Source organism: Mya arenaria, chromosome 17, assembly GCF_026914265.1.
Source record: "Mya arenaria isolate MELC-2E11 chromosome 17, ASM2691426v1".
In the NCBI taxonomy this organism is placed as follows: domain Eukaryota; kingdom Metazoa; phylum Mollusca; class Bivalvia; order Myida; family Myidae; genus Mya; species Mya arenaria.
In genome coordinates, this window is record NC_069138.1 from 47,645,686 (window position 1) to 47,654,547 (window position 8,862).

The following is an 8,862-nucleotide window of genomic DNA, read 5'->3' on the forward strand; positions in this document are numbered from 1 at the left end:
CGACAGTAGTTGATTCTTTGAATTACAAAATTCAAAAGTACACAAGTTAAATATAAAACTGTTCAAGGTAAGTGCATTGTGATTAATTATATAACTACATGCATATACTAATTTCTATCATAAGATGCAGCCGAGTCGACCTTGTGGTCAATAATTTGAATGCAAACCTAGTTTCTGATCTTGTACACTTGAATTTTTTATTTTAGGGTAATTGTCAATATGAAATCGCTAAAAGAACTTATGCTCTGGTTTCCCCTTCTCAAAAATATTTGACAATGAACAAGTGTATGCCAATGTTTTGCTTTCAATGATGTTTTGTAAATGCTAAAATTTATTTTCCAATTTTTATTTGGTTTAATTTTACACGATGCATGGCATTAAGCACTTTTCTAACAGATTAAAGTCCACTTATGATGATTAATAGAAATAGAAAGCTAAAGTCTTACTGAGGCTGGAGTCTAAGATTCGTGCCGGATTGTCTGAAAAGTAAAGTTCAAATATGTCCAAACAAAAATAATAATTAATTGTAAGAATCCCATGACAATTAGATCATCTTTAAATATATTCAAATATTGAATTTTATTGCACATACAGTCAATTGACTGATTGTTCAAAACTTTGTTTAAGTTAACAAGGTAAATAACGACATCGTTGTTAACATGTTAACTAAAGTATTTCATGATGTGCCCATATATTTCACTGAAGCAAGTACAGCTGAGACATATGTCTCAAAGCTGTGACAAATATTGCAGATAGCAAGTGTATCCATGGAACTTCCAGAGCAGTAAAGATTTGAAAGTTAACAACAATAATGTTCACAAAGTTGTTAACTTTCTATGACAAATTACTGAACAACTGGCTCAGTGCAGTGTGCACAAGAAATAGTATAGGGTATATAAATAGAAATTCAGCCTGGCATGAAATGAAATTGTCTTGTACATTTCTCGAGTGTATGTACAGTCGAAATGTGGTCAATACAGTCGAAATGTGGTCAATACATATCAACACGAACAACAATAAAAACATCAAAATCAGTCCAAATCGACGAAACACTTACCACATTTCTCAGTAGAATGATGAAATGATGTCATTAGGTTCGTTTAGATTGGACTTGGAAGTAGATTTAATTTCATAAAAGCTTTCAGTGATCTTTCTAAATACATGATTATTGTACTGTGGCACGAGAAACAACTAGAGTGCGGCAGCTATCTTTTATTCTACTCATTCGTTCGATCGTGAATAACTGAAAATAGAACCAAACCAATGTTCAAGATTCAGTTAACACAACATTTCACATAAGCAATTTCCTAAACAAATAACAAACAATAATCAAAATATGAGACAAGGGTGAGTAACAGAGCTTACTTAAGCTATACATCAAGAAGGTACGTGCCAAAAACTGCAAAAGTAGCTTGCAAACAGGTTTCACGAAAACTACTTACAAAGTGGTTCGACTCGCAAAATACAAAGAAATGCATGGTATTATCGCAAAACCGTAAAAGGTGCTTAATATATATATATCAAAAGGTATTATGTGATGGACAAAACCTACCCTATGGGCCACAAATGACCAAGTAAAAAGCCAAAGCTCAAAACAATTTTGTTTGCATGTTTTCTTCACGCGGTAAATATGGACGACAGATTTACCTCCTCAAGAAAGAGCTCCCAAATACAGAACAAGCAGAGTAAATCATGGCACGAACGAAGCGACAGTCAATACAGAGTTGTTCCCCTTATTAAACTGCAGCACAAACTTGGAACTGTAACTATCTGTTACAGAACAATTATAACGATTCAGTAAGCTTACTTTGCCCATTCAACATTCAAGATAAGATGGTCGTATCCGAAGCCAGACACTCCTGCTATATACCCCTGGCAGCTCCATCAAACCACTAAGAGTTTACTATAAAACAAAGTTAACCATAAAGTATACTTCCCATTGAATGGGAAGTATATATACTACCCATGACTGTACGCTAGGATGCCAAGTATTTTGTAAATAACAAGCGTAGATGCCGATTCTAAACTTTACAAATCATTTGTTCTTGTGTAAAATAAGACCACGAAATATAAGATGGCTTTCAAGATGGCCGGGAGTTTTCGTATCTCTAAATATGGCAGACGTTTAATTAGATAGTACGGATGAATACTAAAATGTGTTTGGCTAATGTTTCCAATGTACCTTTTTTGATGTACAAAATTCCAAAACATTTGAGATTTTCTGTATATTTTTCTTGTATTTAATTCTAATGCAATTTACTTTTGTCTATTTTTGGATAAAACAATTATAAATTGAATAGTCCGTTACAACAGCTTACTACGTACGAAATTGTTAGCAACTGTTTTACTATTTTAGCACTAAGTAGGTCTGATGAGAGATGATGAGAGCTTCACATAGGGACTTTTCTGGGACAGAACTGCGCATGTGTTTGTTTTACTCTGAATTGGCTTTATGGTTGAAACTTGAAACTTGTTTATTTGCTTAAACGCCTATTTCTACATATAAATACATATTCAATGGCGCTGTACAATAATGAATTATAAGATAATAAAAGCAATACAGCAATACAGACACAAGAATTAAATAATCAGTAATCAATGAAAAATAACATTGCTTGTCACCGAGTCCTTAAATCAGCCACTTTTGACTTGATTTTCACTCAATTATTATTTGTAGTCATCTCAAATAATGATTAAAAGCATGAGATAAAAGAAACTTTTTGGTTGCTAATGGAATCGTTTAATAATTCTTTTCTACAACAGAGTCATAAAAGGATATTGACAACATATATGCTATGCATGTTTTTATATCTAATCTAGAAAAAAAATCATCAAGAAGAAAACAGGTTTTGGGTCCTTTACATTTGCGAACAATTCCTTTTTAGGTGGACAATGGCTGACATGGAAACAAAAATGCGTATTCCATAAAAAATAAAATGTTTAATTTAATGGGTATTCTTGATTAGATTTCAACATAAATAATGTATTAACTGAGGTAATATAACAATTAATATATTTATGACAGTTCCTCCTTATAAAACTAAGGGTGATGGCGGCCATCTTTGATTTTGGCGGCCACCTTGTACAAATTTATTTGGGTCCTGAGCTTTTTTTTATCATGCATGTGTGTCATCAGGCAAAGTTTCATAAAGTTTACCCATATCGCTCAATTTGGTAATTTTTTGTCATGATATGAGAAAAGACTAATAGAATGGAACGTGTTATAGGTTACCTATAATTGAACTTGTCCGATCAAAAACTTTAGAAGCCTTTGTCCAAATGTCGCCAACTTGGGACAGAATGTGTATGAGCATGATATCTTGTACAAATTATATTGCCAGCTTTATTGCTTGAGTCACTTGACAGTTATCGCCCTTAAATTATATAACTTTCCTAAAATTGGTCTTGTCTGATCAATAATTTTAGAATCCTTCGTACAGTTATCACCAAATTGAGTCAAAATATGTATGGTCATACTATTTTAGATAAGTTTGATAGCCAGCCATATCGCTTATGTTTTTCGAGAGTAATAACTGGTCTTTAATTATAGAAAATTCCGAAAGTTTGGTCTTATCCGATCAATTACCTTAGAAGCCTTGTCTTCAGAATGTGTATGGGCAGAATATTTTGGTCATATTTGAAAAATAGCCATGTCGCCTCAGTAACTATGTACGGAGTTGTGACCCTTGAATTGAAAAAAAAAATGTATTTACAGTGTCAGCTTTTTAAATTTGTCTTAACATACAAGCACTTATCTCCAAATGTGGTGTCCTTAAACTAAGCCGGGCGTATTTTGTGACAATGGGTGCTCTTTTTGTGGATTTGAAGTATTGTTAAAGCTCTGCAAAAGCATGTGAACCAGTATGCTTGTCTATTTTTTAGTTCCAAGGGCATGCAAGCTATTGCATCAACAAAGCAGCACTGGACCAATTCACGGGCATTCTAGCTAATGGTTGGTCAATGTAATGATATTGAGGTTGTAAAGTGGAGTTTTTAAAACAAATACTCAATCATGAAGAATTTTTACACATTCGGTTCACATATGCGCACATGGCATGGCATGCAGTTGTTGCCACCTTGACGCATACACTGGTACCACATGTGTTTATAAGCTTATTTAAACTTGCACTCAGACAAGGCCCATTTGGTGAGTGTTCCGATAAGACTGTTAAGCATTTTATGTTTTGGAGAATAGTGCAATATACATGTAAAGTCGCTCACTGAAGAGGCCGTGTTTATGTTTGCTTAAAGTGACACTCGTATTTAAAATCAATACATACACATGTATAACAAAAATAAATTTTGAGTGGAAAACCTTCTACTACTAACTAAATTATGCAATTATGGAAAATATTAATTACTGATAACACGATTTTAGCTGAACACATACAAATATTATATGGGAGGTGAGTGCTAAAAGATTAACAGTGATCAACTATCAACTCATAAGTTAGAAATACCGTGTTTTCTGCACCTTTCCTTCAAATTAAATACAGTTTCATTCATAAGAACCATTGTTTTCGATATTTATTCATCCATTTTTAGTAAATTAAAACAATTGTATTAATTGTGATACATGTTAGTTGGGAGTAAGAGTGCATCTTTAACTATAATAAGTATACATTAAATAAGTTTGTTGACTATAAAAAAATGTTTAAAGTCCATGGGTGATCCGGACGTGGATTTTTGTAAAATGTGGTATAAGCGAGGAGATATTCCCCAAGGTATGCCACTTCTAGCATTTTCCTGTTATAGCTTCTTAACAATTTACTGTTTAATGATTTTGCTGCTGCATCCTATTTGATTTGGGTCCAACTGGTTTTCAAGTGCAATTTTTACCTCTGACATACCTTTATAATGCAATCGACACTTCCATGGCGCAACACTCGCCATTCCTGGTCAGTCAAAAAGGATGAATACCCCGAACCCCCACCACGGCACAGGTTAGTTAAAATAAAAGGAGCTAGATATGGATTTTAACCAAAGTCAATCTGGACCTGAATTGTGTAATGCTAAACCGGTATATCAAAATTCTTCAAATATATTGTACCGGTCATAAATAATTGTACGGACACCGTTTACTAAAAAATCATAAGGAGCCATAACACCTTTTTGAAGGACAGCGCACACTCGACTATACGCCGTTTTGTCTTTGAAATGGTTACATTAATGAAGTCATATGTGCCTGTCCAAAACACTCAAGAAAACAAGAAGTAAAAAGGGCCATTATTTGAAATTAGATTAATATGGAGTTGCTTAACCTAAGTGTGTGGTGGCCGTGAACAGCAGTTAATGTGTTAAGTATGAAGCCAATTAAATGACCATTATTTAATATCTCAGCTCAGAGTTAAAACCCCAAGCTTCCCTAAAACTTAAACGAACTTTTAAGTCAATCAACGGCCATAATTTATATTCAGGATAACATAAAAGTATGAAACCCAATTGTATGATGGCACATCAAAAACAAATCCAAACTTTAACCCAAGTTTCCTAGTCAATCAGAATGATACGGAGCCCTGGAATTCAATTGTGTGATGATCCTGAATAACTGTGAAAGTATGAAGTGAATTGAATGAACAGTATTAGTTATAAGTGAAAATGCCAACTTACCCTTAATCTTTGACCGGACGCTAACGCTTACGCTGCGGCAAGTAGTATAGCCCTACTTTTTCTTCGAAGAGTCAAGCTAAAAATTAGTAGTTTGTAACAAAATTCGAACTAAACCTTTGTTTTATAGTCGTTGACATGTGAACCAAAATCCATTCAAATCCGTTAACTCTTTTATCAGTATTTTTCGAACACCGTATTTCTGGCGAATTCCTAGTTGAAAATGGGCCATAACTCCGTCCAAAAATTGTGGAACTTGACCCGTATTTTAAACATGTGTCAAAATTATTTATATCCGTCAAACTATTTATAAGTATCGCCTTCAGACCATAACACAACAGCCAATTGACCAGCTCACTTCTATAACCCTGGTTATAACAACATTGAACTTTGTAGTAAAAGCTAGACTACTTCATTAAAATTTCACAATTTTCCAGTTTTTAGAGGACCAAAAACAGAAACATGTACTGGGGCGTGTCGGAGAACCAGACGAGGTTGCCAAGGCAATAACGTTCCTCGCTTCCGACCAGGCGTCATTCACTTCCGGTCAAATTTTGTACGTGGGCGATGGTCGCCACAAGAAACCAATCATCTGACTGGATAGTGTCTTCTGAGTGATTGACAAGCGGCTGTTATGTACAGGTCCATTACCAGCAGATTACGTGGAACTTTTAAAAAAATAATTTCCATTTGAAGTGATTTCACTAATCACAGAAATTATTCAGACAATGATTGCTTCATAAGTTTAAACAAAAACTGTTTTATTAGTCCATTGTGAGTGGTTATATAACTACATGCATATATATAATTATGTATATCATAAGTTGCAGCCGAGTCAACCTTGTGGTTAATAATTAGATTGCAAACCGAGATTCTGATCTTGTTCATTTGAATTTGGATTGTAAGATAATTGTCAATATGAATTCGCTAAAAGAACTTAAGCTCTGGTTTCCCCTTCTCAGAAGAATTTGAAAACATGAATATGTACGTGTATGTCAATGTTTTGCCTTAAATGAAGTTCTGTAAATGCTATATAACACAACCAAATTTCCTTTTGGTTTTGATATTACAAGAAACATGGCATTAAGCATTTTTCGAACAGATTATGATCATTAAATTGTCCAAATGTCACAATATATTAGAAATATAATTAGAAAGCTTGAGTTTTGCTGATGCTGGAGTCATAAATCCCGTGCCGGATTGTCTGAAAAGTAAAGTTCAAATACGTTCAAACAAAAACAATTAATTGTAAAAATCACATGACAATTTGATCATATATAAACATGTTCAAATACATATGTTTGGAATTTTATTTTACATATAGTCAATGGGCTAAGTGTTCCTAACTATATTAAAGTTGACGAAGTAATAAACGCCATCATTTTTAACATTTCAAAAATGTGATGATGTGTTCATATATCTAAATAAAGCAAGTACAGCTGAGACGACAGATGTCTGAAAGCTTTTACAAATACTGAATATCATAGGTGTATCCATGAAACTTTCAGAGCAGTATAGATTTGAAAGTTAACAACCATAATGTTTACAAAGTTGTTAACTGTAACAAAGTACTGAACAAAATGTTTTTCCGATGAAGGTCACCTTGACATACTGATCCAAAAATCAATAGGGGTCAACATCAACGTCATATTGAGCATAAAGTTTTGAAGTTTCTGGGTGCAAGCGTTTATTAGTTATTGAGCGGAAACCATTTTTTAGCTTTATGTGACAGCCAATATTTCTTTATTACCTGAAGGTCATCGCGACCTTGACAACTGATCTCAAAATCAATAGGGGTCATGCACTGGTCATGGCCAACTTGCATACCAAATATAAAGTTCCTGGACCCATAAGATCTTAAGTTATTGAGCGGAAACCATTTCTTTTTCACCGTGATTTTGAACTGTGATCTTCTGACCTGAAAAAAAAACCCATAGTGCTCAAATACTGGTCAATATCAACCTGCATACTGGAAACATAATCTGACGTGCGGACTGTTTCGCCCATTCTTTGGGGAGACATAATGATGAAATGATTTCATAAGCCTTCTTTGCCCATTCAACATTCAAGATAAGTTGGTCGTATCCGAAGCCCGACATTCCTGCGACAGCCCTGGCAGCATTCTCATGCCGGTTGTTAAAGGCAAAACACTATAAATGAATAAAAAGACATATCAATACGTTAATGTTGTTTTGTGTTAAATGGATGATACAAAGAGTTTTTGTATCACAAAATGGTCGGAAACAATTTGGTAGTTCTCGTCCATTTTTCGTAGTCCTAATTCCGAATTGAATATAGTTATTATTGTCAGTCCTTCCATTCCCTCTACTGGACAATAACTTTTAGCTGGCGTGTACATATATAGAACAAGCACACTGCATATATCACATGATTGTTGCAATCGAGTATGATAGTAATTTAATACGTTCTGAAGTATGGCATCGTTGAAGGATAAAGTTGTAATCATTACAGGTAAGATCGTTCATTAAGTTTAATTCTGATCTCAGTGCATCCATATAAATATAATTTTATCATCTAGTGTTTACAATCCAACAATGAGCTTTTGTATTTTTAATCCATTGGGTCGCCTTTTAAACACATACACTTAATGCATCATCGGGACAAAATTTGTGGTTGCTTTGGTAACATCAGTAAACTTAAGGTCAAAAATATTTGAGAAAATGATACAATTCTTTAAAAGAAAGAAGTTAAATAAAAAAAATAGTACACTCATAGTTTAGTTCATAATTAATGCCATTTTTTTTTTTATAAAATGTGCACAATATGGGTTGATGTAAAAATATTTTTGTTTAATGCATGATCATGTTAAACTCGATTGACTTCAATGATATACTGAATGATGATCGCTAATGTATGTTGTTATCTGATCCTAAATCAAAAACAGTTGTTTTTTGTTTTGTAAATTTACATTTTACTGACCGTTCCAAGGCGGTTCCTAACAATTCTTGATAAACATACCAATTATATATATGATATATAGTATATATGCACTGTGCTATTTGTAGAGTTGTGTGCTGCTCTATGTTTCTTGTTTGTGAATTTGTGTTCTATGTCTTTGGCGTTGCCCATTGCCACTAAACCGGGTTTATGTTTAAACGTTTTGCTACTGAGCATGTTTCTGTAGCTTTTTGCATATATATTGAAAATTTAACTCAAATATGTTAAACACGACAATGCATTACATTTTTAAACCACCGTCCACAATAAGGTAAGGTATGACTTATCGCATGTTTA